The sequence below is a fragment of the Coloeus monedula genome (genome assembly GCF_965178545.1).
Source record: "Coloeus monedula genome assembly, chromosome: 1".
NCBI classification, from domain to species: Eukaryota; Metazoa; Chordata; class Aves; order Passeriformes; family Corvidae; genus Coloeus; species Coloeus monedula.
In genome coordinates this window covers 16,499,308-16,512,223 of record NC_138781.1, presented here as the reverse complement: position 1 = coordinate 16,512,223, position 12,916 = coordinate 16,499,308, and positions in this window count along the sequence as shown.

Here is a 12,916-nt window from a genome sequence, read left to right as displayed (position 1 = left end):
CTAGGGAGTTAGCCCTGAGGGGGAGAGAGAATTACTGAATCCAGCCTGTGTAGATCTTTGTGAAGGCGTGCCCAGTATAACTACTAACAATTAGCGATTGCCTGGATTTAGGTTCTTAAGAAGAGCTTAAATACTTGCCTGAGATAAACACAGTATTCCTGCCACCCATTAGCCTCAGTTGTTAATCATTGTTCAGGGCCTCCTCTGGCTGTTTGCAAAGGTATGGAAGACAAGGTTCTGGTGATTATTTAGTACAATATTTCTTGCATCTGTGTTTTTTATAAGCAAAATCCTGATTCTTCAACAGTGCCAGAAGATAAGCCAATAATAGCAGGTGACTGCTCTGCTGGGATGTCCGTGCCTGCTTTCACAATGAGTAACAGGCCCAGAAGAAGCCATATCCAAGGCCTACTGTTCATGCCATGTGCTGTACGTCTGCAGTTACGAACACAAACACAGTCCTTGCATTTTAGTAGTTGTCCCAGAGAAATCCACGCAGTGGTAAAAAGTCAGCATGTTTCAGAAAAAAAGTATTCTCAAGCACATTACAGTAAGAGCAGACTGCCTCATCTCTGCATAATCTTGTGGTATGTTACATGTTCTCTGTAGTCTGTCTCCTGTTTGCAGCGCTGAAACTGTTCTGGTCAGGATGCTTTGGTGTACCTGCTGCTGTCTCTAAATCAAGGTGGAGAGGGAAAAAAATAGATCTCCCTTCACCTCTGAAGTCAGCAAAGTCCAGCATCTCAGCCCAGAGCTGCAGAAGCAAGGATAAAGGTAGGGAGCCTAGAAAGGACCAGTGGGCCTGCGAAAGTCTTTGCAGCTGGAGTTAAAAAAAAAATACCCCTGTCTGGGAACAGCCAGACAGGTAACAAGGAAATTATTTGAGATCTCTTTGAAGAGAGGAAGGAGCTGGTACATTTGCAGCACTTGCTGTGGGATAGAAATGCATCCACATTGCTATCTTCTACTGATTAATTTATTTGGCATCTTAGCAAAATTGTTTCCAAAGGGGTTTCAATAACTATCTTTAGGACAGCATATAATTTCCAATAAAACACTTTATTTTTGATTGGTTTTAATGTAAAATAATTCAATTTGTTTGTATTGAGATATTGACAAGCTTTAAATGTGTCCCAGGGCAAGTGTGACCAGAACCCCCATTGGGCACTGGCTTCTCCTTGTTTCCAGTACTGACTTCTCCTTGTTTCCAGCTATATATAATACAAAGACAAATTTGATTTCTCTATTCACTTTGGCTGCAAATTGCTTAACACCCATTGACTTGGATGAGTCTGTAATTGCCTACAGACCACAGACTGGCTGCATGGAAGCTGTTAACATCCTCAAATGTAGCACAACTGTTGTTGGCTCTTCTTAAAATATTATGGCCGCTCCAGTAAAGGATATGGCAGATGCACGGGGCCTTGCACATCAACTTTTTTCAGTATGAGAAAAACGAGTGCCGTGTGTTTTGCTAAATGTAGTGTGCTTCAGTTCGGTGAACAAGCTCGTCCTGTAAGCCCACGGTGGGACAGCCACTGAGCAGGCAGTGGGGGCTCCCACGAAATGCATCCACCTCACACAGCAGAGCAGTGGCTCCAGGAGGGCTTGCAGCCTCATGCACTGCTGTGGTTCTCGACCTGAAAGGCCTTGCACAAACCCCACCAGCTCTACTTCAAAATGTGCTCACGACTCAAGAAGACCTTGGAGGAAGACATCAAAGGTCGCCACCTTGTGACAGCTGCATTGAGGCTTTTCTGCAGCTGCCATGGCACGGCCAGGCATTATCCCCATGCCCTCAGGATAGACCTGCGGTAGATAAACACCCAAGCTGGCTCCATGTCCACTCCAGCAGGACCTTTTCAGCTGGATGCTATACAACCAAGGCAATGCTGCTGTGAGGGCCACATAATGTAAGATGTACTGGGAATTATGGTGTGGATATGCTCAACTGATTAGATCAGCAGGCCTTATTAGTTACTGCCCCATGCTAGCCCTCCTTCTTTCTAAATAACACTCTGCAGAGTCACTTGAGTGTCTTTGCAGGCTGTTCCTCGTGTCTGAGGCTCTTGGAGGGTGCATTGACTCAGGTGCAATAGATCAAAGCTGGCTCCATGAATCTGCATGGTGTGTACACCAAGTGACTCTAAAGCACCTGAAAGAGTGCAAATCTAGCAGAACCAGCGCTGAACAACAATCAATAAACGTTGGGCTTGAGCTGACATTTGCTGAAGATAGTAGTGTGCATCTAAACTGCATTCACTGTTTTTTGGGGTTTTTCTAAGAAACTATTTTATTTTGGTTTTTTTTTCATTTTGGTTTAGTTTGTTGGGTTTGGGCTTTTTTGCTCTGTCACCCTTTCTCATTCCACCAGGCAGTAAACTGCTGATTAGAAAGAAAAATTACCTAACTTAGAAAAGATACTTTGAGTGTGCAAAAGATCTGGGAATTAAAATTTTCCTGGCTGAGGCTGCTGGACTGGCAGAGGAAAAAATGTAATGATGTCTGTCAATCCCCACCTAAACAATCACCCAAATGTGATTCTACCCAGAGTAAAATGTGCTTATGTATCTCTCAGTGTCTCAACTTTACATCTGAGATTTTCTCCTTCTCAGTGGGGCATGATGATCTCCAGAGGCAATACTGTCTTTCTGGGACAATAGCCCATTTTTGGCTGGGAGAGAAAAATGCGACTATATTCTAAGTGCTCTTTAGAACAGCAGCAAAGCAGCAGTATCACAGCAACTTCTCCTGCACTGTAATTTGTGTAGCTCTGTAACTGTCTATTCCCTTTCCTAGGCCATAGATTGGCATGTGTCTTTGTTTTTCCGTTGGGAATGAACAGTACTTGCCTCAGTAGTGTTGATTGGAAAATAACCCTTTATTTTTTGTTGGACCGTTTCTCAGCTGGATTGATTCCTGATTTGGTTGTTTAGCTGCACAAGCACTTCTGACAGTGCAGTGGAAAGGGAGATGAGGGATCTGAGGGGGCAGCTGGAAGCGCAGAGGACACAGGGCCTGTTCAGATCAGCCACATCAGCTCTGCTGCCAAATGCCAAGTCTTATTTTCTTGTAAGGAAATTTTTGTTGATTACAGTGATAGTTACACAAGTATGGCTGTACTGGGACAAGCCTGTGTGAATACTTAATACCCTAACTTTTTTTTTTTCCTGGTACCAAAATTCGCTTTTTCAGTATTTCCTCCGCCAGTTTAGTAGCTGCCCAAGAAGGTGCATAGCTGCATTGGTTTGCTTTCTTTTGCTTTAGCACAGAGCCTTACTTAAGAACCGGAATAATTACCCATACTGATATTTCAGTTATCATCACAGGTTGTCTGAGTATTGCAGAGATGAATGGGGCTGTTCCAGCTTTTTGGAGACAATTTGTAATGCACTCTGCACTCTTGTGGTCACCTCCACGTGCCCTTTTTCCCAATTAATATTTTTAAGGTTTTCATCACAGCTGTTAACAACTGAAGATGCTGCCTCCTGGCTTGCCAGGGGAGCAGGGGTGTTTGGGGCAGGACTGCACCCCTGAGCTGGTCAGGGACCCCAGTGCAACCCCCTGGCAGTTGCTAGGCAGCCACGAGCTCTGTGCAGCAGAGCCGGCACAGCCAGGCATTGCTAGGCAGCCTGAGCTGCTGGGGAGCACAGAAGTAATAAGATTCAAAATTGCAGCTTCAAGAATGCACAAGATAAGAGTGGCACAAAAATAAATAGTTTTACTGTATTTTGACATGACCTTTCTCCTCTAATATATTTTCACTTGCAGGATCTGCCTTCTGTCTCAACCTCATTTTTCATAAAATTCTCTCCTCTTCATCCCTCCTGCATGCTTATCTTTGCTTCTCAGCAGTAGTCTGGTGTTAGCAAGCCTCCTTTTCTGTCACCTCCGCTACCCTTTTCTCCATCTGTCATCTCACTTGTTCTCTTCCCGTGTTCCACTGGATCCCATGTTCCTTTGGCCTCTTTAATTTTGGTTTTCATTCTTGCATCTTTCTCAGCTCAGCCTCTGACCATCATGTCTCCTGATTTTTCCTTTCCACTTTCACTGCATCAAGGAATTCCTCTTATATTTTCAATTCCCAGCTCCCAGTCTAGGTCCCTTCTGCTACTCTCACTTCCAGCTGCCCATCACAAGGTAGGCTTGTCTTCTTATTCCCTCAAAATACTGCCAAGGCACGCACTGCCCTAAGAACATGAGAAAGGTGGGGCATCTAGACCCTGGTGATGCAGCCAGATACGTGCAGAACTTCAAGAAAGCCCATTTCTTTCTCCTGGACCTACCAGGGAAGATGGCTATTGTGTGACAAATGACAGGATGGCTTGCTTCTTACACCACTAACAAATGGAGCTAAACTGTTTTGGTATAAAAACATTTTGAGGAAGGGCTGACTTTAGAGCAACCACTTAAAGCAGGAGGTGGATTTCTGGCAGTAATCCTCTTTATTAGCATTTTTTTCCATTCTTTTATTTTATGGCTTTGGAAAGGTAATTTAAATATGAAAAGAGTCGTCTTATTGCAAGGGGTAGGCATGGAGTGAAAGTCAGCTTTCTGAATAGACCCATGCAGGTTTGGCATACTCATTAGAGGGTAGGGCGGGATTTCCTGAGTTAATAGCTGTTTGTTGGAGGATGGCAATCCTTTAAAATGGAAGAATTTCTTTGATATGTATATATGAAATAAAAATTTTCCTGGGAAAGGTTTTTCACCCTGCATATAGCTTCTGGTCAAAAGCAGACAGAGAGACACCTTGCCCAGGAAAAAGTAATATTTGCATAATTCACAGTGAAAGGGAATATAACAGACCCAAAGACAAGTCTCCTGTGACTTTGATTTGAAAGCAGGCACTGAAAGGGTAGATGGCCCATATCAGCAGTGTCCTACTTGCTCAGCTCTTTGGAGTGAGCATCCCTAACAGGAAGAAAAACACTGCTTAAGGTCTTGGGAAATGTTTTGAAGTCTGAAAACACCTTTAGCACAATTTCTGTTTTGTTTTGCACTGCTTGATAAAGGCTATGAGAATAGCACAAACAAAAATGTTCCTAGGAGAATGCATATAGAGCCACCCCAGGCTTAATGAGACTCAATGGCTCAGACATTGTTTGCCGAGCTATAACTGCTTCCTTGAGAAGCAGAGCCTAAGATGGCTTTGCAAATTCATGCAACACTGCAAACGATGCCTTGAGACCACTGCCTAGTGCTGGACGCAGAGTTAATAAGGTCTTTTGGACTATATTTACCACACACAGAACTGAAGTGTCCCTGGTGTTCCTTCGAACAGCTCCACTATCTGGGTTTTTCTCTTCTCCATCAGTTCTCAGCCTCCTATGATCCCAGATAATGGAGAGTTGATTGTACTATGCTATCACCTAGTTTATCCACACCTCAAAATTGATTACTTCATGCTCCTGGCTATACCTAACTTACCCTATATATACCTAGACTAATTTATTTACTATCTTCAGTACTTAGTTTCTGTGTTTGGTACAGTGGATGAATAAAAACCAGAAAACAGTAAACATCTGTGTTTCAGAGCCAACATATGAGCTGTCTCTGTGGATTTTTTTTTAACAATTAAAATTATTTATCTAAGTCGATTTTTATGCTTAATAAAAAGAAATGAAAGGCCTATCAAAATGTGCTTAGCATAATGCAAAGCTTAAAAAGAATATATTATTGTGAAGATAATCTAATTGCACAATTGCAGTTTTTCATTGTATTTGAGGAAATCTGAGCGTGGATAGGAATTACTTTCATGTTCTTTCTATTTAAAAGATTGGTGTTTTTCTAACCACCACAGTTTTTTTTTATGCAGATTAAAAGCATTCGTATTCTGTACTGATTAATTGGTATGCCTCTTTTGCATTTAAATATATACTTCATTGAATTGCAGTTTTCCATCACAAAGCAGAAAAGAAAAAATAATTAAATGATAACATCATGCTACTACAGAAGGAGTGCTATTTCCCCAATAAAAATAAATATTTGACAGCAATTCTGCAGTGATAGTATTACCAAGCACAGTATTTGGATGGCAAAATAAGGGACAACATAATAGTATTTTTTTCAGCAAGTGAAAACACATTACCGTTCTTGGGTCTGTTCCAGCTCCCAGTGAAACAGTAAAGCTTCAACTGGAAGCAATGCTGAGTCTGTAGGGTTGAGCGGTGTTTGAAAAGGACCATCTTCAATAGCACTGAAGGCAAAAGGGATCAGATTAGATGCACAGCAACCTTCAGATGCAGTTGTCTACTAGAAAATCACTTCCACACTAAGATAACAATGACATCCTCCTTGGTATTGTCCCAGTCAGAGCTCAAACACAAACTGTGCAGAAATGAGGGTAAAAAGTCATTACACATAGACTGAGGCTATTCTCTGTTGGGAGCATTTAAAAATAAATCAGGCCACTTAGTGCATTCCAACAAAATTTAAAGGATAAGCTTTAGATATTCAAAATAAATTGGGTTTTTTCTTCCTGTTACTTTTCATTACATAACAGGAACAATCTCTTGTGCCTATGAGATTGATTACATGTCTCAAACTTAGTTTAGATATTAATCAATCTCAGCAACCACTTCTTGTTTCCTGTAGCATAATGCGGTAAAAATTGTCCTTTAATTACCACTAATGAAAGTTACCTGCAGTGAAAGTGAATATATGCCAGTGGAAAATGACTTGGTTCAGAGGACAGCAAATGCAAATACGAACAATCTTAATGGTGCACAGGCACAATTAGAAGTGAATATGTAAATTACTGATGACAGCTTCCTGCTATGCTCAACTATTTGCTGTCACCATTAGCTATGAATGTTTCAATTTATTTGGTCATAACCATAATATCCCACGGTATATTTCTGGACAGTGTGTTTTGTAAAAGGTTGGGGACTTTTTAAACAGTGCCATTTAATAAATACATACTTATTCAGTATTAAAAATATTTCTAACATTCTTTAAAATAATTCTGAATGTAAGGTGGATAATTATGTGTGCCATCACTTCCCTTTAAATGTCTGACTCTTCATTCTGTGTCTGACATGTTTGTAGTTCTCAAAATTTCTTTGATATGTAAGGTAGATCCTATCTAGGTTTTTACATAAATTGAAAGATGTCTCACAACTAGATATCTTTTCTAATATGCCAAGAAAAAAAAAGACTCATACTGTTCTGACTGAAAAAGAGCTCAAGATGTTGTTTTTCATAGAAGATATGTTATAGAGCCCTCACTGTACTGTATGTGAAATTTGCAGTTCTTTCCCTTGTAATGCTTTGCTTCTAGTTGCTTATACCTTTCTCAGTCTTAATGTAGCCCAAATAGCACATATTTCTATTTTAGACTTTATTTTTCCCCTTTAAGGAATTTGTGAGACAGAAACAAGAAGAAATGCTTTCTGTAGCATCATTACAAATATTTCAGCCAAGAGGTTACACCCCCAGGGAGCTCTCTATTTTGAATGAGGAAGGTAGTTAGTAGAAGGTAGTTTCAGGGCCATACCTCCTGCTCTTCCTGAAAAATCTGACAACATTTGGTGAATTCCTAAAGTTTTAAAACTAATATATTTGCATACATTCTCAGTAGAGTTAATAAGAGCTAAAATATATCCACTGAGGAACTGGGCTATGCTGATAATGTTCCACTGTGCACTGCAAGGGTCAAGGGATTTTCTCTGCACTTTTTTTTTTTAAATACAATATCACTGTGACGGATAATGGCGTAGAGGGATTGTATCCCCTGGAATGTAACAGTATGATGAATTCTGGGAGAAGAGATAGTGGAAGCACTTGCAGGGGCCAGATAGAAGGGGCATGTACAGGTGTGAAAGAGGAGAAGAGGAACTATGATGAGATGAAGGTTGTTTAGATATGTGGTGTCTGATCATGGCAGAGAACAGGTGGGCTGAGGAAAGCACTAAAAAGCTACAAACACTTCCTACACAGGATATAGACTTGGACTCAGGACCTTGTTTTCTCTTGTTTTCTCACAACAGCCAAAAAAATCACAGGAATCTGTGGCCGACAGTCTACAATCATTGCAAATTACTCCTGCTATGTAAAGGTCATTTGCTGTACATCTGAAAAATCAAATCGTGATGTTGGTACTTCTGTTGACCACACACCAAACTCTTAGTGAGTTTAAATAATGTATTGGCCAGTTAATTACCTAGGGAGTGCCATAATCTCTTACGATCTTATGGACATCATACTTGGCTGGGTATCATAATACAAGCTACTAAAGGGGGCGAGTCCTTTTTATACTAGAAAATTTGTTGAAACAGGCTCTCTTTTGAAAACTTCTTTGGTTTCCAGTGGAAAAAAAAATGTTTTGTAAAAAAAGTTGGGCTGAATATCTTTTCTCAAGTGCCTAATACACATAATTTTTAATTATTTTTATTGTGTGTCCGAAAGGTTCCTTATCTCATTTCAGAGAATAGAATTCAGTATTCAAATGCCTTCTTGTTCTGCATTAGGAAAAGAGCAGCAAATCTGACACACAGATATTATGTCTTCATAACTGAAAAAGCCTCATTTCAGTAACCTCTTTGAGTACTATTTACAATAGCCTCCTGCTATAATAGTCTATTAGAACAATAAAATTGCTATGAAGTGATTTCCCATTACAGTTCTGTGATGGATATAAACGAAATCAACCTGTAACCCAAGACTGTAGCTGAAGCTGTTCCGTTGCTGCAGTTCAGCTGAAAGCTGGGAGGTGTTGGCTAAAGCAGCAGCAAGCCAGTCCCAACTCTGCCGCCTTCCAGCCAGGTCAGTGCTGGCCTTCACCCACCGGGGTTAGGCCGGAGACTGGCAGCTGCCAGGCATTCCCGTGGTGCATGGCAGACAGCTGCATTTTCTGGATCAGAGTATCACTTGTTTTTCCATTTAAGCAGTATTAGTGGAAATGAGTGGAAGAGTTACTGAATGACAATGTGAATATTGTGTATTATCAGTACATAACTAAGATACTAATAGGAAGTGCTAGGAGGTTATCCCGTACATATGTTGAATATGGCAAAATTGTCCTCTGTACTTTATATCCAGCTTTTTATACCCTCTAATTTTAAATGTACCTAACTGAAAACAGCCTGGAGCTTCCAATCCATCAGCTGTCAGACTGTTCCACAGTCCGCTATGGTACTGGACAACTTGTGCAATGCTAAGAGTGACAGTGCCATATAACTTTTCACAGATTTGCATAGAAATGTACTTTGCAAAGGTTTTGTGAAGCCACAGGGGAATAGATTTATTTATAAGTGCCTAGGAATAAGGGTCACAGCAATAATCTAACAATTTATGTATAATCCATTGCTAGTGCTTATTCACAAAATAGACTGTATAAATTATGCTGTCTAATTCATAACCATTTTTGTATGAAAGGTTTTAATCAAATAAAAGGAAATGTCCAGAGAAGGTCGACCAAGCTGGTGAAAGAGCTGGAGAATGTCTTACAAGGAGCAGCTGAGGGAGCTGGGATTGTTTAGCCTGGAGAAAAGGAGGCTCAGGGGAGACCTTGCAACTCTCTACAACTGCCTGACAGAAGGTTGTAGCCAAGTGGGGGTCAGTCTCTTCTCCCAGGTAGCAAGTGACAGGATGAGAAAAAATGGCCTCAAGTTGCACCAGGAGATGTTTAGATTGGATATTAGGAAAAAAAATCTTCACTGAAAGGGTGGTTAAGCATTGAAAAAGGCTGCCCAGGGAACTGGTGGAATCACTATCCTTAGAAGTGTTGAAAAAACATGTGGATGGGGCACTTCAGTGGGGAACATGGTAGTGCCAGATTAATGGTTGGACTTGATGATATTAGAAGTCTTTTCCAACCTTGACAGTTCTAGGATTCTAAGTATTTTTAATTCATATGCAGAGTAATACCAAAACTATTATATCAGTTTTAAATTCATGCCTTAATTTATGTCAGAAATCTCACAATAGCAGGCTGGATTTTGTGTGTCCCTTCCCTCCTCCCCTTGCCAAGCAGATTTCTCCTATCATTTGTCTTCTGAATTTGTGTAGGAAAACTTCAGAATAATGATAAGACATGTTTTGCCCTCAGCTGGCATGTATTTATATATTAAAGCAATATACCAGTATCTGATATGTCTCATACGTCTTATCCTTCTCTGTTGGTTAGTAGGAAGATATTTAGTCACAAGAGGGTTTATTTTCATATGAATCAGTAATCTGAAAGCTAAATTCAGGACACAAAAGCAGTCAGTCTCTGATTTTAGCTGGAGGGTTGGTATGAATTTCTTCCTTTTCACTATTCCTGCCATTTAGAAATCTGGTTTGATATTTGATTATATTACTCAATAATTAATCCAGAATAATTTAGCATATCTCCTAACACTTAAAGTTATTTGGTTTTGCTCAACCATTTCTCAACATCATACTTGTAGAAGGGGAAGGACAGAAATTTGATTACTATAAAACATACTGCCACATCTGTTACACAGGGAGGGCCATGTTACATCATGAAAAAATTAATCCTATCTATCTGCTTAATACAGATGTTTAGGACACACCTGACTTTTGTGCAGGTGTGAATGGAGAAATGTGTCTACCTCACAAATATCCTGCTCCAGCAGGATAGAAAATACCTGTTACCATATTTCCAAAGTGCTTCAGCTCAGCTGTGGGAGCCTGGTTCTTCAGGGCAGCGTAACTAACCCCAGGCCCAATCCCAACTGTGCCATGACCATGGGGGTTTGCTCAAACATCTACATCCATGCAAGAGGCTTGTGCTGGAATGGTTTTGTGGCCAAGACTTGGCCATCCTCACACAGCCCTGCCAGGGCAAATCTGTAACAGGGACTTGGTCAACACCTTTAAACTGTTTGACTGAACCTCCTTTACTCTGGCTGGAAGGAGTAGAGGAGCATTAAGGAGAGCAGTTTCAGAGGCAGATCAGAGGAACAGCAATCAGCAGCCCTAGATGTGCAGGAGATGGTCACCTCAGCCTCTTGGAAGTAGCTAGCAAGAAATGTGTGAATGCAGGTTGAATTTGTGGTAATAGGTTTTGAAAATTATTTACTTTATTAAAATGTAATTTGCCTCTGTCAGTTAAAACAGGGTAAAGCTTGAAAATTAGTAATTTGTTCTATTTTGTTTTTCATTCCGAGCCTTGGATTGAGGGAGGAATTCAGTTATGCTACAGGGTCAGTTGACACCCTTGTTCTGGCACCATCCTGCTCTTTTGAATAGTGCCTGATCTGTGAGCTAATCTGATAAATGAAGACATTTTGTGCACACATGGTGTGCATTTTAAATAGCTTCAGTGTGTTAACAAACTGATCTGAATATGGTGGCCTCCACCAGAAAGCACATAATTTGATGAACATGAGAAAGAAATGCAGAGCTGAGGAAGTAAAGAAGGTTCATTTGGAATGACTGAATAGCCACCACAGAGCTGCTTTCTAGGATGGGCATGAGCTTTCACTTGCTTTTAATACAACTATTTAAAATGTGCTTTCTCAAATCATTCCCAATCACTTTTCGATACCTCTTTTCAAGAATGCAAAATATCCAGACCCATTGATTTGGGGGCTTAACCTGTTTCTTTGTACCTTCAAATTTTCTGTTTCAAGACATGTAAGACAGCTTAATATTTTCAATATCTGTGGTCAAAAATGTAACAATTTTATAATTTTTGTGCATATTTATTCTGTTATCATTGATTCCCTATACCAGTTATACCAGAGATTCTTTAATGAAATATATTACAATGATGCTTTGGTGATGCAGATGATGGCATCCAGCAACCATGAACCTCTTTCACAATGACTTAGAAAATACCCATCTGTGAATCCTACTGTGAGTGCAAATCTGAGTCAAGAAATAAGGGAATGGCAGGTGGCAGGAGTAAAAACCACAAGGCCAGAACTCCTGACAGCCAAGGGCTTATAAATGTATATAGGACTAAATTTTATTATTATAAAATCAGTGGGATGCTCAGGATGTTGAGGTTGAACATGTGCATAATCACAGGCTTAAGTCAGCACAACTGCTATTTTATCTTCAAAAGACACATATTTGGCCTGTGGTTACAGTGGTTTGGTCTTTGATTTGTGAATGTGTCGTGTTCCTTCCTCTGTCCTGCACATAATTTTGGATTTATTTATGCAGAATAAAAGGGGAGCTGTGGTGGGAGTGGGGTCAGAAGGTTTGTGCAGCCATATGAGCTACACCCACCTAATCCATGGGAGAACCCTGCCTGGAGTACTGCATCCAGCTCTGGGGTCCTGACTACAGGAAAGACATGAACCTATTAGAGCGGGTCTGGAGGAGGCCACAAGGATGATCAGTGTGAGGGAATAACTCTCCTATGAGGAAAGGCTGCGAGAGTTGGGGCTGTTCAGCCTGGAGAAGAGAAGGCTCTGGGGAGACCTTGTTGTGGCCTTTCAGTACTTAAAAGGGGCAAACATTTTATCAGGACCTCTTGCAATAGGACAAGGGGTAGTTTTTAAACTAAAAGGTGGTAGATTTGGACTAGATACAAGGAAGATATTTTTTACAATGAGAGTGGTGAAACATGGGAACAGGTTGCCCAGGGACCTGGTAGATGCTCCAACCCTGAAAACATTCAAGATCAGGTTGGATGGCGCTCTGAGCAGCCTGATCTAGTTGCACATGTTCCAGCTCATTGCAGTGGGTTTGGACAAGATGATATTTAAAGGTCCCTTACAACCCAAACTATTCTATGATTCTGTGATTTTACCAATAGGTCATAATGTACTCATCAATTTCATATAGAACATCACTACTTTATACTCTATTATGTATGTACAAATATACATGTATATAGTTGGTCATTGCACTGTTCCCTCTGTTATAAACCAGAAATACATTCTCCAAAGATTTAACTATTTTAAAACTTTTTGAAAAAGGAAGTCAGTAAATAGTGTCTGCAGTACATTTATCA